The sequence below is a fragment of the Lacerta agilis genome, chromosome 8 (genome assembly GCF_009819535.1).
Source record: "Lacerta agilis isolate rLacAgi1 chromosome 8, rLacAgi1.pri, whole genome shotgun sequence".
NCBI lineage: Eukaryota > Metazoa > Chordata > Lepidosauria > Squamata > Lacertidae > Lacerta > Lacerta agilis.
The window spans coordinates 63,872,828-63,896,994 of NC_046319.1; the positions used below are offsets into that span (position 1 = coordinate 63,872,828).

The 24,167-nt window shown below is 45.5% G+C and overlaps 1 long non-coding RNA gene across 1 annotated transcript in view; it reads left to right on the top strand.

Moving 5' to 3' along the window:
- LOC117051509 overlaps positions 1–20,708 on the top strand; it is a 35,480-nt gene extending 14,772 nt beyond the window's left edge. Inside the window, exons 2-3 of the long non-coding RNA XR_004427190.1 lie at positions 144–255; positions 20,287–20,708. This is a non-coding gene — a long non-coding RNA (uncharacterized LOC117051509). The remainder of the gene's footprint in view (positions 1–143; positions 256–20,286) is intronic.
- The last annotated feature ends 3,459 nt before the right edge of the window (positions 20,709–24,167 follow it).

The following is a 24,167-nucleotide window of genomic DNA, read 5'->3' on the forward strand; positions in this document are numbered from 1 at the left end:
CTGCAGTTTCCAGCAACTGATTTTCAGAAGCATTAGTGCCTCAGATCGTGCTTGATTTGTGAATCCAGCATGATGGAAATACCTTCATTGCTTCAGACTTCTAAGATGGTAATGGCATTTTCTCTCTTTCCTTTCTGCCTCAGGCAAACTGGTTTCTTGTGACACGAGCCTCTTGGCGAAGCCTAATTTACCTGTTGCGTTGTGAAGAATTATGAATGTGACAGGTGTATATGCAGAAGGGCTGAAACAAACAAGGTAAGGTTGAAAAGAACAAGGCATGTGTAAAAGGTGACAGCGTCACTGGGTGGAAGTTTGTTGTGGGAGCATTAAAATTAATCGTTTGTGTCTACAGCGGTACCTTGGTTCTCGAACTCAATCTGTTCTTGAAGTCGGTTCGACTTTTAAAATGTTTGAAAACCAAGGCGTGGCTTATGATTGGCTGATTGGAAACAATGCCGACAGCCAGAATGGATATTCGGCTTCCAAAAAATGTTCGCAAACTGGAACACCTACTTTTGGGTTTGCAGCATTTGGGAGCCAGTTTGTTCAGGAACCAAGGTACCACTGTACTCTGAACTTGGTACTTAATTGGGTGACGTCACTACCTTGGCCTTATTTGAAGGCTGTGCCCCAAATTTAAAGAAATCTTAAAAGATTAACCTTACTGTTTGTTAGCCAGTACAGTCATATCTTGAATCTCAGATGCCTTGGCTCCCGAACAAATCGGCTCCCGAACAATCGGCTTCCGGTTCGCAAACTAGTCTCTCAGCCTCATTCACCTCACAGAGCAGGGGTCTGCAACCTTTAAGACACAAAGAGCCACTTGGACCCATTTCCAAAGGAAAAAACAACAACTGGGAGCCGCAAAACCATTGCGACATTTAAAACAAATATAACGCTGCATATATTGTTTCTTACCTTAATGCAATAATAATAAATAACGTATAGGAGCCAATGCAAAGTATAATTAGTAAAAACAACAAGAATAAGTTCTTACTTTTTTGCATTGACTCAGGGGCGTACCCAGGATCAAAACGGGGGGGGGGGGGGGCGCAAGCCATGGTCATTCAGGTTGTGACATTTCAGCACAGAAAGGCGAATGAAACCAAAATTTTAGGGAAATTCTATATAATTATAGCAGTGCTTTATTACAGTAGTTATTACAATTATTTGCTTGGTTTTTAAAATTTTTTATTCTAGTTACATGTCTTATACCAGGGGTGGCCAACTCCCAAGAAACTGTGATCTACTTTCAGCAGTGATCTACCCCCGTTTTTGGGGGTTCAGCTCAAAGTTGTTTTGGGGGTGTGTGGTGGGTGGGAGAGAGGGCTTCCCCCTCTAAGATAGGTTGGCAAGCGAACTAATAAAGAAAGAAAAAGGGGGGTGGGAATGGAAAAGTGGGGTGGAAAAATATAAATTGGGGGTGGGGTGGGGTGGGGTGGGGAGGATATCTATTAAAAATATGTAGTAGTTTAAAAAATAAAAATAAAGGGGGGGAAATCTTTTTCTTCTTTTTCCTTTTTTTGAACACAAAAACAAAAGGGGAAGAGAAAAGAAAAAGGGGGGATAGAGGGAGAAAAGGGTAATAATAAAAATTCAAATAGAGTGGCTGCAGCAGCTGTGGGGGGGGTTGTTTGTTTTTCGTTTGTTTGTTTGTTTTAAAAATGGGATTTCTCTCCTTGGATTAAAAAAGGAGGGGAGGAAGAAAAAGAGGGGGGGTGGGAGAGCAAGGCAAAAAGCCAAAAAGCAAAAAACAGGTTTGAGGGGGGGGGAATCGCGCCAGGCACTGCAGCGCGCCGGCCTCGGGGCTCCGGGGCCCCGAGCCGCCCTTGGGGCCGTCGTTGAGCATGTACACCGCCTGCAGCGAGCGCTGGCGAAGCACTGGTTGGCGGAGGTTTCAGAAGCAGCCCGGATGTTTTCGCCGCCGCCGCCCCAAAACAGATCTACTTCATCCTGTCGGCGACCATCACCACCCTCCCGTCATGGCGACGCCTGGCCCGCCTGCTCCGCCCTCCGCGCGGCCACTTTGAAAAGGATTCCGCCCGACAGGGGCCACTCAGAACAGGGGCCGCTCCAATCGCCGCCACCACCTCCCGCCACCTTTATTATCCCGACTCTTTTCTCTCTCTCTCTCTCGGTAACTCGGAAAGCCCAGCTCCTTCTTCTCCCCGCCCTAACGCCACCCTCATTGGCACGTTCCCCTCAAACAGGAACAGGCATCCCGGCGGCTCATTGGCCGGACGAAGCGTTGCTCTCCCGTGCCCGCCTCCTGCCTTCATCCTCAGTGGCTACCTCGGCGGTAAGGCCCCGGCTCCGAGCCTATGCGCCAAGGCGGGCGATCTGTCCTGCCAATCGGCACGCCGAGGTGGTAAAAGCTCAGCCCTCCCCACACGCTTATTGGTGTGAAGAAGTCGCTTCCTCTCTCTGGGAGTGGTCAAGGTGGACATCAATCTTGGGTCTGTCCTCGGGAACCCCGAGAGGGCTGAGAAAGACCGCCCAGCTGCTCAACGTTGATGCGGATTATTCATGGGTTTTTTTTGGCCCCCCCCTTTTTTTGCCGATAACCATTTAATTATTATTGAAAGGGCATTGAAAGGGGGCATGCCGGAGCCGCGGGAGACCTGTCAGAGAGCCGCATGCGGCTCCGGAGCCGCAGGTTGCTGACCCCCGTCACAGAGTGTTTGTTGTGGGGGAAGAAGGGAAAGGAGAATGTTAGCTGCTTTGAGACTCCACTTGGTGGCGCTTACTTTTGAGTAGGTAACAACAACAACAACAACAACAACAACAACAACAACAACAACAAATTTATTATTTATACCCTGCTCATCTGGCTGGGTTTCCTCAGGCACTCTGGGCGGCTCCCAACCAAATATTAAAAACATGATACAGCATTAAACATTAAAAACTTCCCTAAACAGGGCTGCCTTCAGATGTCTTCTAAAAGTCAGGTACTGGTATTTCCTTGACATCTGATGGGAGGGCATTCCACAGGGCGGGCGCCACTACTGAAAAGGCCCTCTGCCTGTTTCCCTGCATCCTCACTTCTTGCAGTGAGGGAACCACCAGAAGGCCCTCGGAGCTGGACCTCAGTGTCTGGGCTGAACGATGGGGTTGGAGACGCTCCTTCAGGTATACTGGCCTGAGGCCGTTTAAGGCTTTAAAGGTCAGCACCAACACTTTGAATTGTGCTTGGAAACATACTGGGAGCCAGTGTAAGGTCTTTCAGCACTGGTGTTTGCACTGCACAGTTATTACAACTGCAGGCTTTATGGTTCTAATGCCAGCTTTCTCTCTCTGCCTCATATTCCACTCCTGTTTTTTAACGTCTCGCCTGATGAAGATTTCTGAAGAACTTGAAAGCGTATTCGCTAATTTGTGACATTTTGGCTGCTCCTAATAAAGGTCTTGCCTGCTGCAAGTGGCCCAGGCTGCCACCCCAAGCTTGCAAAAGGCAAAATTTCTTGCAACATCTCTCCAAAACCCCTGAGGAATATTGTGAAGAAGCTGTTACCACTTTAATGACTCATTTGCTTCCTTGAAACCCAACCTGTAAGCAAACCCTAATCGGCGACTAATCAAGGGGTGTATTTCATTGCTTTTCAAATGCCCCACCCTGCCTTGCCATAATATCTCCCCCCCCCAAATGAACGTCCATTAATAACCTTCCTCATCCATCCTGAGCACAAGCTTCTCTTCTTGCTACATTGCAAAGGATCACTGTGCGAGAGATGTAAGCAAATCCTCTTCTTAGAAGTGATTTGCAATTCATTTTGGCTAGGCCCACAGATAGTAATTACTTTTGGCCACGGCTGACCTCGGCCCGGATTTGAGCAATAGATCTAGTTTACGTGTCTTTACCAATTCTCCGAGTTGCCTGCTCCCGCCAACTGTGCTGCGTCTGTGCTGCAAGTGGTGCTCTGAGGCTGGGGCTAGAAGACAGTACGTGTCAATGAAGGGCTGGCAGAAGGTGGACTGAGCTCTCCTGGTAGAGTGCTGGATGCTTTGTAGTAGAGCAGCAAGGATTTCTGACTCCCAATGGTCTAACAGCAGCAACTAAAATTACACCCCCTCTCAAGTTAGACTGATGAAAAGAACACTCAGGGGAAAACCAGGAGTGGATTTTTGTGTGGAAGGGCTTGTGAGGTCAGTTCTGGTTCTGGTAATAAATGTCCAGATTAAGTATGTGCTCAGAGACACACTCTCCCTTCATTTTTAGCATATGCCTGCCTGCCTGCCTGAGCCACTATCTTATACCTGGTTGTGGTTGGTGAACCTGATGGATCTAAGAAAAAAAAGAAATAGATTCTGCCAGCCTTAAAGCAGCCCACCCTTAGTATTAGGGATTGGCCATTTTCTGGATCCTCTAACCCACAGACAAAACAGGACACAAACCTGCATATTCTTTGTGTCATATGCAAATATTTGTCCCTTTTTTGCACGTGGGGTGGCCATAAAAAGTATTGACAGGCAGAATGTGAACAGGTGAAGCTTCCCCTGATAATTGTGTTTCCATACTAGAAAAAGACTTAACTGGTTGAATTTCTGCCTGTCACACAGCTGTTATAAGGCACAAGAATCCTAATTCTCCCCAAAGCCAACACTAAACCCAAAGCGTGGTTCCCACTAATTTCCAAGGGTTTTGTTAATTTGCTCCTCGGAAGCACCTCTCTAGGGGATAAAGCACGTAGCTAAGTGCACATGGCAACGCTTGAGGAGAGTCCTGGCGTCTGCATGCAGCGTTGCTGCCCTCTTCCTTCACCCTGCTCATCATTTTTCCTCCTCTAATGTAGCTCCCCACCTCCACCCCATTCCTGATCAATGTATGTATATCCATTATCTCCCCTTATCGAGCCATCAAGTCTTCTTTGAAACAGGGAAAACGCATTAGTTCTGCATGCCAAGGAATGCTTTCAGAAGGTCATCTTCACCATAACGTCCCCCACCGCCCCTTCGAAATGACCTGGCAGCCTGCAAAGGTTAAGTGCAGATATCATGTTCAGGACTAGCCTGCTTCTGCAAGAATGTCCAGGGATAGGGTTAGATGTTTCAGTGTTGTACTGATACCTGTCTGAATATAACCCTTTCCCAAATTCCCCTCCCTTCTCCCCCATCCAACCCTGGTTTGTTTGTTTCATAAAGATACCGTTGTTTGAAGAAACCGTTGTGCCATGCAAATGGGACTGCAAGGAAAAAAAAAAAGCTTGAGGGCTACACCTACAAGCACACATTTTAACCAGTTATTTTGTTTTTGACATTTTAACCACGCAGCGTTATAATGGGAGGGAGTTTCAGTGTAGTGCTATAACTCAGCCTGAGTCCATGTAACTGACAGCACAGTTCTGCCAAGGAGCAAATTTATGAAACCCTTGGAAATTAGTGGGAGCCATGGGGCAATCCTGTGCACTGGGGCGGCTGACTTTGGTCCAGATGCTGCCTGCTGGGTGGGAGGGGGAAACCTCAGTTCAGTTCACATTTAAAGGTGAACTTACCAAATAACACATTTTCTGAAGCACCAAGCCAGGGGTCGGCAAGGTTTATCTTGCCTGGGCTGGATCAGTCCCACAGAGATCCCTCCTTGGGCCGGATCACGCCCGCCCATGATTTTTACCGTCAGCGCCCCCCCACCCATGAAATTTTCGGCGTCTGCACAGATGCGATTTCCGGCGCCACGGAAGCTACTCCCCGGGCTGCGCTACACCGGTTTAGCGCAGCGCGCGAGCGGGTGGCTCGGTTCGGGGACAGCTTGTGGGCCAGTCAAACGACCTCCACGGGCCACTTCCGGCCCATGGGCCTTAGGTTGCTGACTTCTGCACTAAGCAAACTGAAACACAGCCATCCTTCTCCAAATATTGCAATGCAGTTCTCCAGCCCGAGCAATGTCTACAAAAATACTTAGCCCAGGGTGAAATGTTCATAAAATGCATATATTAGTGGAAATTAGACTAGGGGAAACAGCTTTGCAAACACATTCATATTAGTCAAAACTGCATACATACATATGTTTATTTGGAGAAATCTGCACTAAAATGCTGATACATTTCCGCAAGGATTTTTGTTTAAATTGTTGGAGATATGTGGATAATTGAATTGTGGCCTTGTGGAATATTCCTGTTCAGTGGTCCTGCTAGTTTGTCACACCCTCATCCAGGATAATCCATTCTCCTTTCTCACCTGCTGGTTATTCTGCTCCTCACGTCCCACGTCCCTGAGCCAATGGTCCAAGACAGTGTTGTGCACTCACTGAGCATGCTCGGTCTTCGTTCGCTGTTTTCCAGCCCACAAGAGTATTTCCCCCCTCCCCATTTAGAAACTTCTGCAAAGATTACCCAAAACCAGCCAATAACTACCTATTTTCCAATGGATTTTGCCAGTGCTATTTTTCTAGAAGAAGAGTTACCGGTACTTGGAAGTATTCTCTTAAAATAGCAATGGTGCCCACCTGAAAGGTGCCAGAACTGGGTTCTGGCTGAAAAAAAACCCTAGATGTTGCCATTTGGACTGCAAAAGGATCCACACTCTGAGAATGAGCTGGCAGTTAACATGTTCAGGAGGGGGTAGAGCATCTGCTTTGCATGCAGAAGGTCCCAGGGTCTCCAAGTAGGTCTGGGACAGAATCCCGTCTGAAATCTTGGAGAGCTGCTGCCAGCCAGTGCTGACAATACTGAGATCAATAGACCAAAGGCCTGACTCTGTAGAAGGCAGCTTCCTATCCAGGGTGCCTAATTGAAACACTTCACAATTTTTCCCTGTGCTATAGAAGAACCCAATGCACCGGTTTGTTTGAGACTAATTCTATTCTAAAGCCGCAGCGGATCTGTATGAAGACCCTGACCTGTTTAATTCCTGCATGCCAGGCTGCTGTTGAAGGTACAGCATTGCAGCGGGACCAGTAGAAAATGAAGAGGGAGGAGAGTTTCTAGGCTTATTCTCACCTGCTGTGGACTGCCCTGCCTTCCAGCCTAAGAGGCCGGTTGCCACTGCCCTGATGAATTTCATCCAATTGCAATCGGAAGTCCATAGAGTCTTGTGGCAAACACATTTTGTGGCAAATACAAGTTTTATTTTTGCACTTACAGCCCACTGTTCCTCTGAGAAGCTCAAGGTGGCATACATAGTTCTCCTTCTCGCCATGTTGCCCTCTCAACAACCCTGTGAGGTAGGTTAGGCTGAGGCTTGAGGTCATCCAGTGAGGTTCATGGCTGAGTGGCGGCTTGAACCCTCTCTTAGGTCCTAGTCCCAACCGTGACACCACAATGGCCCTCTTAACTTTTTCTTGTTGAAGGTATTTGTTGGCTGTGGGTCTTGGACTGGTATATAGCCTTAGATGGAGTTTGCCACTCAATTTGGGCTGCATTCCCAAGCAGCCTGGCTCTGAGAAGACCTGGGCCTGGTGTGCTGGAGGCCTCTACTGACCTCACACTGACTATGGGCTGTGCCTTGATCAGAAGGACTTTGGCCCCCTGCGAGAACAGCACCGAAAGTAGGTCAGGGATTTGGCGCTGGTCAGAACGATTTTATGCTGAAAGAATTCCTGGGTGGATTTCAACATTCCCACTACTGACTGCATTGATTGCAATGCCTTGCGGTTTCAGCCAGCCCACCGTCATGAGAGGAGGACACAAAAAGGAGAGGGAAGGTGTGAGGGAAAGAAGGCCCATTTTTGCAAAAAAAAAAGTCCTTGTGCGTAAGGACAGCTTGCAAACCTCTTGATAAACGCCTCATTCCATTTCTATGGTTTGTTTTACACTGGTATTGATGCATATTATTTATTTGTTGTTGTAAGTTGCTTTGAGTCACGTTGGTTAAAAAAGGGGCAACTAATAAGCTCAATAAATAATAATAATTATAATTGATAATAAGTGGAGCAAACATGAGTAGCAAAAATAGAAGCTAAGTGACTACCTGGAAATATTTATGTCTGTATTGAGATACAAACATGCACACACACACCTAAAATTATCTGCATACACCTAGAGATCTGCTGGCTCTGATGACAGTTAGCATTCTAAATAGTAAACATCTCCCGCACAAGCTCCATTAATTACAGCATTAGGGATCGACGTAAGTGAGGGCGATACATGACCCACTTACTCTCTCTCTCCCCCCCCCCGCTCCACGTTGTGCTGTAATGTGACTTTCCCGCAGTGTTGTTGATGTTATGGTGAGCGCACGTGTCTGTGACGTGAAGGTAAACCTCTCGCGGAGGGGACAGATTGTCCCTGTCCAATCTGCCGCCTTCCGAGTCGCTCGTTTCTTCAAGCAGGCAGATGGGGTCAGCAGCGCTGTTTGGTGCTTTCCTCTTATGTGGAACAGAAAATGGAAGAGGGTGCATGAGCAAGAGAGAGAGAGAGAGAGAGAGAGAGATGGTGCCATGCGCAAACAAGTTTAAATACTCTTCTGCCCATTAGTGCACATGTCTTTGCCAATACGCGTGTACATGGATAGCTGTGTTTTCTTCTCTTGTCTGCGTTCTCATTCGCTTCTGTAGTGTGAGGGTTGATAGCTACTTTTTAAAAAGGGGGTGGTCAGGGAGGAGTTGACGTTCATAGCCTGTGGAGCAAATGGCTTCTTAAAAAAAACTTGACTGTTGTGGGCCAAGTGTGTGTTTGGGGAGCATCTGAGGCTGCAGCCCTTTTGAAGCTGAGCAATTTTGAGACTCAGCTGCTGTCATTATGAGAGGGAGAAGAGCAGCACTTTCTCTGCATCATTTTGTAAACTTCGTATCACGTCCCACTCCTCTTAGTTGTCTTTCCCTCTGTAAGGAAGGTGCTCCAGACCCCCAATGATTTTGGTTGCCGTTTTCTGCAGATCTATGGATTTGGAGGCACTTGGAGCCCTGTGATTATGCAGAACATAGTAATAATACTATTTTGTACAGTGCCATCAGTGTAGATATAATCTACCACTGAGCTTTGAGCCTTCCCTGTATGAACTTTTTATGTGATAGGCCCTTTAGTGATCAGTAAGCTTGAATCCTGGCTTGACTTGGAATGAAGCTCTTTCTCTCCTCCCGTCTGATAAGAAGGGAAGTAATATGGCTGAATCCAAGCAAATTAGACCCCGTTTGGACCCCTGATATGGTTGCACGGGAAGAGGAAAGGAGCTTGATTTTTCTTTGTCTGAGATGCAAATCCAAGCCAGAGAAGAATTATAGAATTGCCACACTCTCTTTGTAGCAAGTGCTATGAGATTCTGTGAATCAGGCCCAGCCAGCATGGCCAAAGACTAGGGATGATGGGAGTTGTAGTGCAAAACATATGGAGGGCGCCAGTTTGGCTAGCAAGTGGGGTTGGCATTGCAACCTTCTGCACGTTTGCCTCGTGTGTGTTCAGTGTGTGGTGGGGAGGGGAGGGATCGGTCTCTGCCCATCGAGATTTTAAGTAATTTAATACCCCCAACGGTGCCATGTCTCATTACACAACAGAAGTCACATGAATGGGATGGGACCACGAGCACAAAGCCAACATAATTCCTTATCCCATTTCATCTTTTTGGACGAGTGTTTGTGGTCGCTGAAGCATGGATGATGGCCTTTTGCAGAAGGGTCCTTTCAGCAAGATAAATATCACATCTTGTTATTTATTTATTTATTTCCTTCCCCAGCATGATCAATCCCAGCTGCAGAGCCTTCCCTGTGCACAATTCTGCCACCCGGGCGCTAATCGTTCTTGGGAGACTATTAAAAAAAAAAACCAACCCTAAAAGGAGCAGAATACATGACGGCAAGGGTCTCTGTTCTCAGTAGGCAGCTGGCCCTTCCGGTTTCCAGCCCTGCCTGTCTTCTCCCTCCCCCCCCCCATTTTTATCTTTCTCATCTCTCAAACCCCTTTTGTGTGCCACGTTTCGTCTGACCATTGCATAGCAGGACACCAGAGGTAAACAATTTGTAATGAACACATCCTGACCGCCGGCCCCCAGGAGCACCTGCCAACCCTGAGGAGGGAGGGGGGTTGAATGAGGAAGCTCATTTGTGTGGCCTTGTTTAATTCCCCTATATGTTATAATCTCCAGGACCATCTGTGTCCCTGCCTAGGCTGGGGAGGCCAAAAAGCTCTTGGGATTTATTCCAGAAGGTGGACTTCGAGAGGGCTGTTTATTCACTGGCTGCCCAGATAACATCCCCAGGTCAGAGGAGGACAGTTTTGTTTGCTTTTTGAAAGAGCCGCTGAGCCGGCTCTCATCCAGGCAGGGAGCCTGGTGCTCAGCAAAGCATCAGGAAAGAGAGAGAGAGAGAGAGAGAGAGAGAGAGAGAGAGAGAGAGAGAGAGAGATGAGGCTTAAACCAAGAGAGAGAGGATGTTTTCCATGGTCCTTCCCCACTGCTGTGCGCTAATGTCCTTTGTCTTCTGTGTATTCACTACCCAAAGCTGGGCTGACTTCTTTCTATCTAAAGGCGCTAAGCAGAGCCTCTGTATCCAGGGAAGGTTTGCCATCTAATGCCAGTTGCCGGGCAGAAAAACAGGAGAAAGCTAAAATTCTATGATAGTGATGTAAACCAGCAGAGCTCTTCTTATCTTGGGGTGTATTAGTCCTTGCTCCTTTTAAAGGAGGAGTGGAGAACCTCAGGCCCTGGGGCTCAATATGAGCCACTAGGTCTCTTTAGCCCTTTAGCCCTTGGGGCACTCTGCAGACCTGAAGAAGTATGGAAGAAGATGCAGTCCTGGACATCTTGCCTTGTAGTATTGCTGGCAGAATTGGGCTGCTGGTGTGGCTGCCAGGCGGGTGACTGGGAGTAGCCGCAGGGACCAAATAGAAACCGCTCCTTGGCTCCCAGTACATTTCTGAGCACAATTCCAAGTCTTAGTGCTGGCCTTTAAAGCCCTAAACAGCCCTGTATACCTGAAGTAATGTCTCCACTCCCATTGTTCAGCCTGGACGCTAAGGTACAGCTCCGAGGCCCTCATTGCAAGAAGTGAAGTTACCAGGCAGAGGGCCTTCTCGGTAGTGGCGCCCGCCCTGTGGAATGCACTCCTGGCGGATGTCAAAGAGATAAAACAATTACATGACTTTCCAGTGACACCTGAAGGCAGCCCTGTAACAGCCCTGTGTGGTGTTCTGCTGTGTTGTTGTGGCTGTTGCTGTGTTTCTGCATATTATGTTGGAAGTTTCCCCAGAGTGGCTGGCCCACAACAACAAAAAAATCCTCATTATCATCTTCAGTGTCTCTTGTAATTTCTTAGTGGTTTCAGCTTGTATTATTTGTTGCATATATTTCTAGCAACCTTGGTTCTCTAACTTAATCCGTTCTGGGAGTCCGTTCGACTCGCAAAACCATTCAAAAACCAAGGCGCGGCTTCCGATTGGCTGCAGGAACTCCCTGCACTCAAGCGGAAGTTGCGCCGGATGTTGGGCTACTGAAAAACCTTCGCAAACCGGAACACTTACTTCTGGGTTTGCGGTGTTTGGGCGCCAATTTGTTCGCCAACTAAGCCATTTGAGAACCAAGGTACTGCTGTATCACTTTTACTTGGCTTAGTCCTTAGCGCTGTGCTCCTGGCTAATGCCTTGGCTGTGATTTGCATTTTGCACACGACTGTTTGCTGGCTTCGTCCCACATGGCAGCTCAGGCTACTGACCAGATCCCACCCTTTCCCAACTATGGAGGTAGCAGGTGCGAGACAAATGAGCCTAATCACGTCTCCAAGCTCACTTAAGACTCCCCATCCATCTCCTGCGATGGCAGACAAAGGAAGGCCAAAGAGACCATAACCTTGATTCTGGTAGTCATAGAGCTAGATTAGATTGCATTGCCATGTCTGGATACAGGACTTTGTGGTTACTTTGATGATGATGCTCACTCACACAGACCCCCCCCCCCGGCAGACTCCTGCAAGGGAGTGGAAGCAGACAGCTGCTCCCCCCCCCTGCCCCCTTCTTCAGGCAAAAGCATCCTATGAAACTTCCATAATGAACCGGAAGACAGACAATGTTTTGTAACTCTAAGGTGCCTTAGTTTGGAGAAAAGACAAGACTGCCAAAATTATTCATGATATGGGGAAAGTAGGTAGAGGAAAGTTCTCCTCCTCCTCTCATAATGCTAGATCTTGTGTGCACCCAGTGACATTGAAGATTCAGAACAGATAAAAAGAAGGTTCTCCTTTGTACGCCACGTAGTTAAACTCTGGAACTATAGTTAAACAGAAACAACCTGGTGTGTTTACTTTTCGCCGCCTTTTGTGTGTAGGATTTCGGATGATCAGCTGACTTGCAGTGTTAATTTAATTAAAAAGTTTTTTTTTAAAAAAAAAATAATTAAAAAAAAATCCGCTAGAGGGCTCAGTCAGAACCCATTAAGAGTTTGAGCTGGACAGATTCAGACCACCAATTTCCCCATCCCAACAAGGCTTCCCTTACGTAACTGATCCAGGCTTAGACCCAGCAAGAAGCGAAGCATGCAGCCGATCAGCTCCCCCCTAGCCTCCAAATTCCAGCGTCTTATTTTCCCCTCTCCCAAACTCTACTGGATTCTCCATCATTTCCTCGCTCTCCTTGATTTTTGTGTTGTGAAAATCGGATCCATATGCGAGATTACCACCCAAAGCTTCCCATAAACCCACATCGCTGAGATTAAAAGAAAAAACAAGGAACACTCACGCTGGCCATATGCGGCATGTTTAGAGTGTCTGTGTTTTAAATAACACATGGCTGGTTTTTTAAACCTTCCTCCCCACCCATCCTAGCGCTTTTTAATTATAAATACACCTCTAAAAAGAGTCCAGAATGAATCTCTGGCTGGTTTAGTTGCTTTTTGCTCTGCAGGAAGTCTTAAGGAACAACTGCTGCTAGACTTTAGGTGGAAATAAAGTATATCTGTAGGTATGAGCTCTCTCGCCTTTGTGGATTAAGGTCACTTGTACATACAGCTGTTTTTGAAAGCTCCGTTGCCTGACTAATCAATATGTTGCCTCTCTCACTCTTTTCCATGTGTTGCTCTCTGATGGATTCTGCTGGCTCACCTACGGGCTCCCTCTGATTGGCTCCTCTTTTGGTGAGTATGTGCTTCGTTACATTGCTAATAAGCGGAAATGGTCCTTCCACATGAGGATGGGTTTCCCCTTTTATTTTCTAATTCCGTTCTTCTTGTTTTATCCTACAGCATTTCCCTTCTAATGCAGTTGAATTACTGGTGTTTTGTTTTTTTTTAAATTGGACTCGTTTTTTGCAAAATGGAGAGGGATGGAAGTCAAATGCTTGAGAGAGGGTTTTAGATGCCAGTGAGTTGTTCTGCTACAATGGATGGCTTTTTCTTTGGGATTTCACCCACCCCACCCCACCCCGGTTTTCCTTTTTGAATGGAAGAACTATATTTAGCCTTCATTTAAAAAGCCAGATTAATTTTCAGTCTCTTATTTGCATCCTGGGTGTTTACAAAAACAAACAAACCCTCAAGAAAAAAGGGTGAATCAGTTGCTGTATTTATTTATTTTTATAAAGGAGATTCCCCTTTAAGAACTTAGAGGAAGAGAGGGAGTAACTTCTCAGACGTTCTTGTTCGTTCTTGTTCGTTTAATGGCTCTTTAAAAGAGAGTAGAGCAATCAATGAAGGATAAGTCTGTCAGTGACTACTATTCACTAGTAGGGATGTTTTTGCCCTGTGTTTCTTAAACACAGTACTGTTTCCATTCCACCGCAGTTCGTATTCTGCCCAGAACTACGTTATTGGTCTTGCTGTCCGCATTGGCAAAATCACATAACTTACGCAGTTGCTTAAATTATGTTGTCATTATGTTGTTCCACCTCATTCATTTCAAAGCAAAGGGAACACAATGCAAATGGAGCGACGGCGGGGCGGGGAGAACAACGTAATCAATTGCATATTGTTTGCAGACTGAAAGCAAAAACAGTCAAATGCCTATTGTGTTCACTGGATCGATATGTATTCCCGGTGTGGGATGAATAAGCGAAGGAACAATAGGGATTCTTGAAGCACACTCCCGCTCATTCATTAGAACTTGAGGGTTCCCTTGCCGGACTGGAAGCCCCATTTGGAGGGTATAAAACCCCTTTCCCTTTGAAGCTGGATCACCTGCTGCCATGGTGGCATCATGTGATTGACAGGTGGGAGGCCCCACCCACCTGTTAAGGTGGCCCATAGTGGGATCACAGGGAAAGCTGATAATCTAGCCCACTGGAAGATGCCACTCTCCACCCCGACCCAAGTTTCCCTGGGTCTTGGGTCAACTTTCTCTGTATACATACATTCTAAACTGCATGTTTTGGAAAAGGGGCAAATTCCAGCACTTAAAAGACTTGCTACCAACTTTTCTATGCTTGTTTGGGAATCGAGAGTTTTAGCTGGAGCAGTGGACAGCCATTACTCATTGATGAATGTTGTAAGAAGTCTTCACCGTTTGCCAGTACGCAAGATAATTAGAATGCTAGCCTGTTAATGATGGAAGTGGGGGAAATGTGAGATGCTTGTTTCACTGGAACTGAGCTTTGCTGATGGAGGATTTGTTAGCTAACTTATGTTGCCTTTTCACCTTCATTTACATATCTTGCAGTTCAAATCATTGTTGTCAGTCTCTGATGGGCCAGGCTCTGTTGGAAAAGTTCCTTTCAGCTTACAATTTGGAGGGTAGTGTGTGTATGAACAGTCTTGCAACAGCTCTGCAGGGGTGTAGGAAGGTGGGGTGCAGCCCGCCCCGGTGTCATCCTTGAGGGGGGTGACAAAATGGCACACTGTGGGGTGTGGCTCAGGGCCCCGCGCTGCCCGAAATGGCAGTGTAGGGCTTCAGACTCTGTGGGCAGCTCGCCGTGCCGCCCCCCTGGGCAGACTGCCACCCCCACATGGATCACCCCGCCCCTGTGGGTAGATCGCCCCACCCCCGCTGCTCCAAGTGCCGGAGCAGCTAGCTGCGTCCCTGCAGCTCTGTTATGGTTCAGAGGGCATAATCTGCTTGAACTCAAGAAGAAACATTTGGTATTGCACTGTTTCTGAAAGTTGCAGCCTTGTGCAAACAGCAAATGAAGGATTTGTCAGGTCAATATGAAAGTGTAAGTGATCATTGTCTTACACCCCCTGTTAGGGAGCTTGGGCCAAAACTAAGCTCTTGCAAATCCCATTGATTTTAATGTGAGATAACTTAGTTTTCTTTAAGTTATCAACATGCCACTTAAAAAAAAAGGTCTATGCCCACATAAGGTGACTTTTACACACCCACACCCACACACCATAATAAAAAGACATCAATTGCTAGTTGGGGCTGGTTGGGGGGGGGCAAAATTTGGAGGACCACAGAGTGCCACTGATTTTAAAGCTGCAAACCAGGTGGCCTCAGACAGCATTGCTAGTTGCAGACTTCATGTTTCCTTCGCACAGTGTGCAAGATCCCAGGCATTCTTGTCTGGTCATACTAGGTGCAGGTTCATGCATGAGATGCCAGACCCTTGAGATCCCTTCCCACTATTTGGTTTTGGTGACCTGTAAGCGCCTGGTCTTCTAAGGAGCAGCGGAACCATTTGTGAACAAGAGTGTTGACATTTGCCCAGGCTTTTCCTTGGGAGCTGTTTACTTCCTGTAAAGAGACAGCTGAAATCATCTTTCTCAAAGTGTGAAACAGCATTGCCTCCAGGGAAAACATGCCTTTCCTTTTTGCTTTCCACCAGTTTGATGAACCTGATAGATTTGAAGAGAAGGGGAGGGGGGGGGGAGCAGTCAGTTAAACAAGAAGAAAGAAAGGAAAAAAAAAACACGCAAGAAAGATAATAGTGGGTCTCTGCTGTGGGTTAGACATCAGGGAGAGCTGTGACAGCTTTGAATTGGCTTAACATACTGGGAAAGGCTCCATAGGTTCATTCTGTACATCTTGATATAAAGATGTTATAGTTATGCAAACCCTGATCCACAGTGCCTGCTGCTAACCATCTTAATTATGTGCTTGCCAGAGGAAATAAGTGGAGCACAGAGGAGTATTTTTGCCTGGTTGGAAACTGCAAAGCATTTTCTTGTATCTCTTCTACCATCAGCTACCGATGTCAGTCTTTAAGGCTCTCCTCTGGGGTCTGCAATTTTCCGTGGTTGGTCTTTGAATGTAAATGGCAGCGGTTATTTATAGCCTCGGAATAAAAAATCCTTTTGCTTTTCATGTTCCAGACCACAAGAGGCAGCCAGATTCAATTCTCATTATTTTGTCATGAGCTCTGCAGTACTCCCCCCCCCCCCACCTTCCACACGAAAAAAAAAAAAATATCCCAGCTTCCAAAGAAACATTCTAGGTTACAGAGCTTATTTTGTTGATGCTGTGGAAACAAAAGACCTTAAATGCAAATCTGAAAACACTTTCATTTTCCACAAAGTAAACACAAACAAATAAATGAGGCAAATATTATGATTAAGGTGGATTTGTTTCTTTGTGTATATTGTTATTATTCTTGCATGGAAGCAAGCACTGGTATAAGCTAGCTACAGTTTAATTCTCAGGGATTTAGCAAGTTGTGCGTCTGTCTGTTTGGTGTGTCGTCAAAGAGCCTTTTCACCGTTCTAAAATTATTGTCTACCCTCACCCTTAAGGCTGGAAGGAGAGTTTAGAGGGGAGCTTGTGAATAAAAGTAAAAATGTAAAGAGCTCTCTTCTTACATGATTACAACATGCTTTAAATTCAAAATTTTTCAAATTTCTGTGTCTATTTCCCCCCCTCTAAATACAAAATAATGTATTCTGAGCCAGTGTGGTGCAGTGGTTAGAGTGCTAGACCCAAATTTGAATCTCTGCTACACCAGAAGAAGAAGAAGAAGAAGAAGAAGAAGAAGAAGAAGAAGAAGAAGAAGAAGAAGAGTTTGGATTTGATATCCCGCTTTATCACTACCCGAAGGAGTCTCAAAGCGCTAACATTCTCCTTTCCCTTCCTCCCCCACAACAAACACTCTGTGAGGTGAGTGGGGCTGAGAGACTTCAGAGAAGTGTGACTAGCCCAAGGTCACCCAGCAGCTGCATGTGGAGGAGCGGGGACGCGAACCCGGTTCCCCAGATTACGAGTCCACCACTCTTAACCACTACACCACACTGGCTCACCACACCATAAAGTCTACTGGGGTTGCAGTCCTGTACCTCACAAACTTAGAACCCCCCATTGAACTCAGTGGGATTAACCTCTGAGCAGGCATGTATAGGATTGCACCTTGAGTGAGTTGAGACTAGGCCTTGTCTCTCACCCTGACCCACATCACTTGAGTTGTTGTGATAAAGTGAAGGACTAAGCATGGTTCTTTGAGCTTTCGGGAGGATACAGCATTCCTTGTTCCCATATACTGTGTGCTGATTCCAGTCCTTGGGTGGGGCAGGTCATTGCTTATATAGAGCCATGAAGGCACCACCCATTGACAAGAGGGAGGCATGAGTGGGCTTGCGGGAACCCCCCCCCCCAAGCTAAGCAGAAGAACCAAAACTCCTTGGGTGGGGAGCGCCCTCAAAATAGCATAGTGAGAACTTTGCTGGGAAACTTTGCTAAAATAGAAAAAGTAGCAAGAAGATGCAGGCAAGAAACAAACAAAATTTTGGTCAGTGCTGATTTGCTCTTGGTCTTGGTCAGTGCTCTTTTTTCTCTTGGAAATCTGTCGTGAAAGCCCTCCAGATATTTGTCCACAACTTAGTGCTGAAATGCATTACGCTGGTACCTCGGGTTACATACACTTCAGTTTACATACGCTTCAGGTTATATACTCCGCTAACCCAGAAACAACGCTTCAGGTTAAGAACAGAAATTGTGCTCTGGTGGCACAGCGGCAGCGGGAGGTCCCATTAGCTAAAGTGGTGCTTCAGGTTAAGAACAGTTTCAGGTTAAGAACGGACCTCCAGAACGAATTAAGTACGTAACCAGAGGTACCACTGTATCTGTAGGAAAGGAAATAGCGCCGGATATGTCTCATGAAGAACTGTTTCAGTTCATCCAGTTCCTTAGAACCCATAATGGAAGCCCCCTTAAAAATGCCGACCCCCCCATTAGTCTTTTCTTTGTAAGAACAAACTTAGTTGGTCACTAAGGTGCTACTGGAAAGAATTTTTTATTTTGTTTTGACTATGGCAGACCAACATGGCTACCCACCTGTAACTTTGTAATGTGTCGTTAAAGTCTAGTAATAGCTACACAAAGCAATTGTTTTGCGTACCCTAAGACATGGTTAGGTGGTGGTACCATGCAATGGAATGTTCCTCACGTGAAGAAGTGGTGTATTTCGGATTAGGACCACACATTCTTTTTGGAACAAAGAAAATTCAACTGCATGGGTTCCCTTGGGTTCCATTTCCATTTGTTCTTAAAATAAAACTGAGGGAAACTATGTGCTCCATTCGGGCACCGGAGGTGGAGGGTTTATCTCCTGTACCATCTTGGGTGCCAGCTCATGGCAGCTGTCATTATGTCTTTCCCCAGAACACCACATCTTTCTGTGGCATATACTGGGGGAGGGCTTATGATGGGGCACTGTTTCCCATAGTGCCCTGGGTATTGTGTTGTTATGGGGAATTGTGGGAAAACAAAATGGCCCCCATAGGTGGCGATAGTTTCCCCCAAAGTGGGCAAAAACAAAAAGGTGATTAAGAAGAGGGGCTGCTGCAAGGTGTGATGATGGCCACCAACTTGGAGGTCTATAAAAAAGGATTAGACCAGGCATAGGCAAACTCAGCCCTCCAGATGTTTTGGGACTACAATCCCCATCATCCCTGACCACTGGTCCTGTTAGCTAGGGATGATGGGAGTTGTAGTCCCAAAACATCTGGAGGGCCGAGTTTGCCTATGCCTGGATTAGACAAATCCATGGTTTATCCAAGGCCACTGTGGTCATGTCCTAACTCCATTGTCTGAATGGCATGGCTCTGAATACCAATTGCTGGAGAACATGTGTGTAGAGAGCGTTGTTGCACTCAGGTCCTCCTTGTGTGTTTCCCAATGGGTGCTGAATTAGATGAGCCTTTGACCTGACCCAGCAGAGCTCTTTTTATGGTCTCTACTGCTGTCGCAGCAGGTGGCAGAGCATTATAAAAAGAGATACCAAAGTTAAGAAAATTGTAGATGAAAAGTGAGCACCTGAGTGAATGAGAGGTTAATAAACACAAACCAAATGGGATTTTGACGAATGTAACATCATAGTGAGTTGGGAGGGGGGTGGGCGGGCTGCACCCCTGATCTAATTCCTGGATCCAACAAGGATCCAATTGTTGGAATAGTCAGATCAGCTTCATGGTATCGGGCCTGCTAAGTATGGGTTGGTAAGGTAACAAAGGAAGTGGCTCTGTGCCAGAGGGGAAATGGGTGGGCCTCCCTCCCTCGACTTTAGTACCGGTAGTTAGAAAGGCAAAAGTAATGTGTGGGAGCTAAAAGCTACAAGCAGCTGAGAGGCAGAGCCATGCCTGATTTCTGCTGGGATCCAGGGTGTGGCCGTGGGAGAAGCAAGACCCTCTTGAGATGTTAATGCTGTGAGCCCTTCCATCGTAAGCTCAGGTTGCATATCTGTGTAAATAAACCATACATCATAAACACACAACAGTCTCTGCTGTCCCTCATTCTGAGGAAACCAGAACCCCGAGAAAGGGCCTGGAACACCAGGAATCCTGCACCGCTGAGATATTGGGGCAGCGTGCAATGAGACTTTCGGCATCTGCCAGCTATTAAGAAAATAGTTCATACTTTAGCTGCAGATGCTGGACTGTGCCTTTTATGTAATGGTTGTATAGATATGCAGTTGCTCCAAAGTGCATTCTGCTTTGGGCTTTTTCATTGTTACCAAAACGCCTGTTAGAGGGAAGGGTGGATGTATGTTGCAAACATTGGTGTGTGTGTGTGTGTGTGTGTGTGTGCTCAATACTGTATCTCTGAGGCATATTCAGGTCTCTTTGAGCTTATACATGTTGGCGAAGCAAAATGTGGCCTGAGCACTGAACAGCTGTCACTATTTTTACCCCCAAACTTGTTAACTCTGGTATGAAAGAGAAGCCGCTTTACAAATATAAGAACAAAATTCTGATTAAAACAATAATTCTGAACTTTGGAGGTATACATCTTTATTCTCTGAAATATTTATCCCACCGCAGCACTGCCTTAGATCTTGTCTGTGTTTTCTGTCTTTAAAACCCCCTCGGTGGTAGTAGCACGCCCCTTTTCTCGCGCATTGTTTCTTTCTGAACTAATAAACTTAATCGATCTCTTTGCTTGACTGCTCTTTCTTTCACTATAATCCTTTCACCTCTCTATCCTCTTAACTGTTAGCCTAGGAGGGAATCACGGCTCTAATCATGTCATTTCAACCCCTCTCTTAATGACCAATGTTTGTTTTTGTGCTAGATGACAAGTTGAAAGAAACTGGGATTCAAGTAGCTACGCCTCCTCAAATGGTATCCATTCAAGAAACTGTCAAGCACTGAATCTGTTTAATATAGCCAAATGTCTTTATTTTAGGAAATCTTTATAGTAGGCCGCCGTTATTAATATGCATGACCAGAAACATTTTCTCTCTCTCTCTCCCCCCGTAAAAGGCCTTTAGCACGTGGGGGGTTGCATCTGTGTGTCTTTTAGCCACAGGAGCAGCCTATTGTCGCCAGCTTGCATCTCCTGCAGTGCTGTCTGTACCATGACCCCCAAGAGAGGGGAGAGAAAATGTTTTGAAATTCCCTGAATGCAGATTTGCAGCCAGCTGGCTTTGACACACAAATGAAGGTGAAAAGGGTGACTTTTCTGAGTTTGGATGGAAGAGGCTATTTTGATTTCCTTTCCTTCTTGGAAAACGCCCCCCCCCCCAAAAAAAACAATAATTAGAAGGCAATACAGTTATTTGTATTTATTGGTGGCAAGGCTTCGCTAAATGGTTAGGAATCCAAAATAGACCATAGGCGAAAGTTGTATCCACACTCTGTGACTCCTACTAAAACTCAACTTTATTTCAATATTTCTACTGAAGCAATTATAGTAACAAATAATGAAAAAGGGGGAAATAGCTAACTTTAAAATTATTATAAATTTAGCAACTTATCAGTCGCTTAAAACAGCAGTAGCCAAATACAGAACTAAAAATGCCTTTTGGAAGAGATGCACCTTAGACGCCTAAGGAAAAAAAAGCAGAGCAAAGATAGGCTCAGATGGACATACCTTAGAGTAGGGGTAGCCAATGTGAGGCTCTCCATATGTTTTTGGCTCCAACTTATATCAGCCCCAGCCAGCATGGCCAATGGAGAGGGATGATGGGAATTGTAGTCCTACATCACCTGGAGGCCCCATGTTGGTTACTCTTGTACTTAGCGGGGCATTCCACAATCTTGGTGCCATAACCAAAAAAGCCGTGTCCCTCATGGTCACTTCCCATGCTTCTGGTGGTAGTGGGGACTTACAACAAAACCTCATAGGTTGATCTCAGTGCTCTGGCAAGGTCGTATAGCTGGAGGAAATGATCAGAATATACTATGTACTTGAATATATCATCTTGGTTTGTTTATTAAGCCAATTATACTTAAGAATCTACCTTCATGAGGCTTTCCCCTGAAAGGTGGCCCAGAAATACTTTTAAATAAATGAATACTATAAAGAAAGATTTTCCACTTCTCTCCAAAATCCTTACATGCCTAATCCTGCTCAGACTGGCAGTATCTTTTCACTACCAAGATAAATTAGATTTGAATATATTATCTATTACAAAGATAATCTACTGGAAGAGTACAATTCTGTCCCCTACTATTTGTCATTCAAGTCCAGGGATGGATGTTTCACTTTGGTCAAACAATATTTCCTAAACTTTACAGTAAGATTACAGACATTGCTCTTCTATTTAATTTTTAGAAACGTTTATCTTCAGTATCATAAAGGAAAACACAAGTTGGCACCCTGGAAACAAACACAGCAGTTAACACAAAATGTTGTAAATCTCATAGTTCTTCAGCAAACTATGATTTTCAGTCTGAGTGGATTAGTTGCATTTCTGCTTGCTTCATTTATATATGTTTTTATATACTGCCATCTCATAAAATATCAGGGCACTTATACAGTGTTTTGAGAACATTGTATATGTCTTGGTGCTTGGAACAATAATTTTAACAAGAGGAACCAAAAGCTTCATTAGCTATTGGCAATTGGATTGTCTGAAATGCTTTGATTGCGGCCCACTCACTCAACCCTTGAGCTCATTGGAGGAAGGTGATATATAAAATGTAAGAAAATAAACAAACAATTCCCTTCACAGCTAAATCCAGTATCTATCTTTAGAGCTGCTTCTCAATTTCTGTTGATAGCAGGTACTATATATATTACAGACTGCTTAAAAGTACTGGTAAATGAAGCGGTCTCTTACAGAGCTTTTATTTCTGCACGCACTTGGATTAAAAGCCCAAACTATGAATTATTAGGAAGTCTTCGTTTAGAAATGAGATAGACATAAGGTTTGGCTTACTTAGTGTGTCGTCTGAATCCTGGATCATGGCTAACCTATTTCCTAGTGTGGTGTAGTGGTTAAGAGCGGTAGACTCGTAATCTGGTGAACTGGGTTTGATTCCCCGCTCCTCCACATGCAGCTGCTGGGTGACCTTGGGCTAGTCACACTTCTCTGAAGTCTCTCTGCCCCACTCACCTCACAGAGTGTTTGTTGTGGGGGAGGAAGGGAAAGGAGAATGTTAGCCGCTTTGAGACTCCTTCGGGTAGTGATAAAGCGGGATATCAAATCCAAACTCCTCCTCCTCCCTACTTAATCAAGTAGGCTTATAGCCAAGAACAAACCTGCTGAGCTAAAAGGACCAGAGAGGAGCAAAGTGGTTGTGATGTCCTCCCTGGAAAGACAGCATTTTTGTGCTAAGTCATAGTCGGGTTTAGTGTTACATGCAAATGTGGCCGGTAGAGATATTGGGCCAGACAAATGTATTGAGAAAAATACAATCTTTGAATAACCTTCCTAACAATACTATTCTAGTCACTATGGATGTGGAATCTCTGTATACCAACATCCCACACAACGATGGTTTACAAGCTATAAGCTATAAGGAACACCATTTCAGATAAAACCACAGCAGACTTTGCTACGAAACTCTGTCATTTTGTCCTTACCCACAACAACTTCAAATTTGGTGAGGACCTGTTCCTTCAGATCAACGGCACAGCAATGGGCACCCGCATGGCCCCACAGTATGCCAACATCTTCATGGCAGATTTAGAACAACGTTTCCTAAACTCCTACCCACTCAAACCTCTCTTGTACCTGCGTTACATTGATGATATTTTTATTATCTGGACACATGGTCAACAGACCCTGGACACCTTCCACAAGACATTCAATGACTTTCACCCCACCATCAACCTAACTATGAACCAATCTATGCAAGAAATACACTTTTTGGACACTACTATAAAAATACAGGATGGACACATAGACACCACCTTATACCGTAAACCAACTGACCGACAAACATATCTACATGCTTCTAGCTACCATCCCAAACATACCAAACAATCCATTGTATATAGCCAGGCCCTACGTTACAGCCGCATCTGTTCCAACTCTACAGACAGAGACTCTCACCTAAGAGATCTACAGCAAACCTTTTTAGAACTAAAATATCCACCTGATGAAGTTAAACAACAGATCGACAGAGCCAGACTGATACCCAGAGAGAACTTGCTGCAAGACAGACCCAAAAAAGAAAATAACAGAACACCACTAGTCATCACATACAGCTCCCAAGTTAAAACAGTACAACGCATCATCAGAGATCTACAACCTCTCCTAGACAATGACAATTCTCTTTCTCAAGCTCTGGGAGGAAGACCCTTCATCGCATACAAACAGCCACCCAATCTCAAACAGCTCCTCACCCACAATAATACAAAAACAGGACTCAACATGGACACTGGTACCAGAGCCTGCAATAAACCCAGATGCCAACTTTGCTGCCACATAAACCCGGATAACACCATTACTGGTCCCAACAACATCAAACACACCATCTCAGGACTATTTAATTGCTCATCTTCCAACATTGTGTATGCAATCAAATGCCAACAGTGCCCTTCAGCTCTCTATATTGGACAAACAGGCCAAACCCTACGCCAAAGGATAAATGGACATAAATCTGATATCAGGAATCACAAGACAGAGAAACCAGTAGGAGAACACTTCAATCTCCCAGGACATTCTATAAAAGATCTCAAAGTAGCTGTCTTAATACAAAGAAATTTCAGAAATAGACTGGAAAGAGAA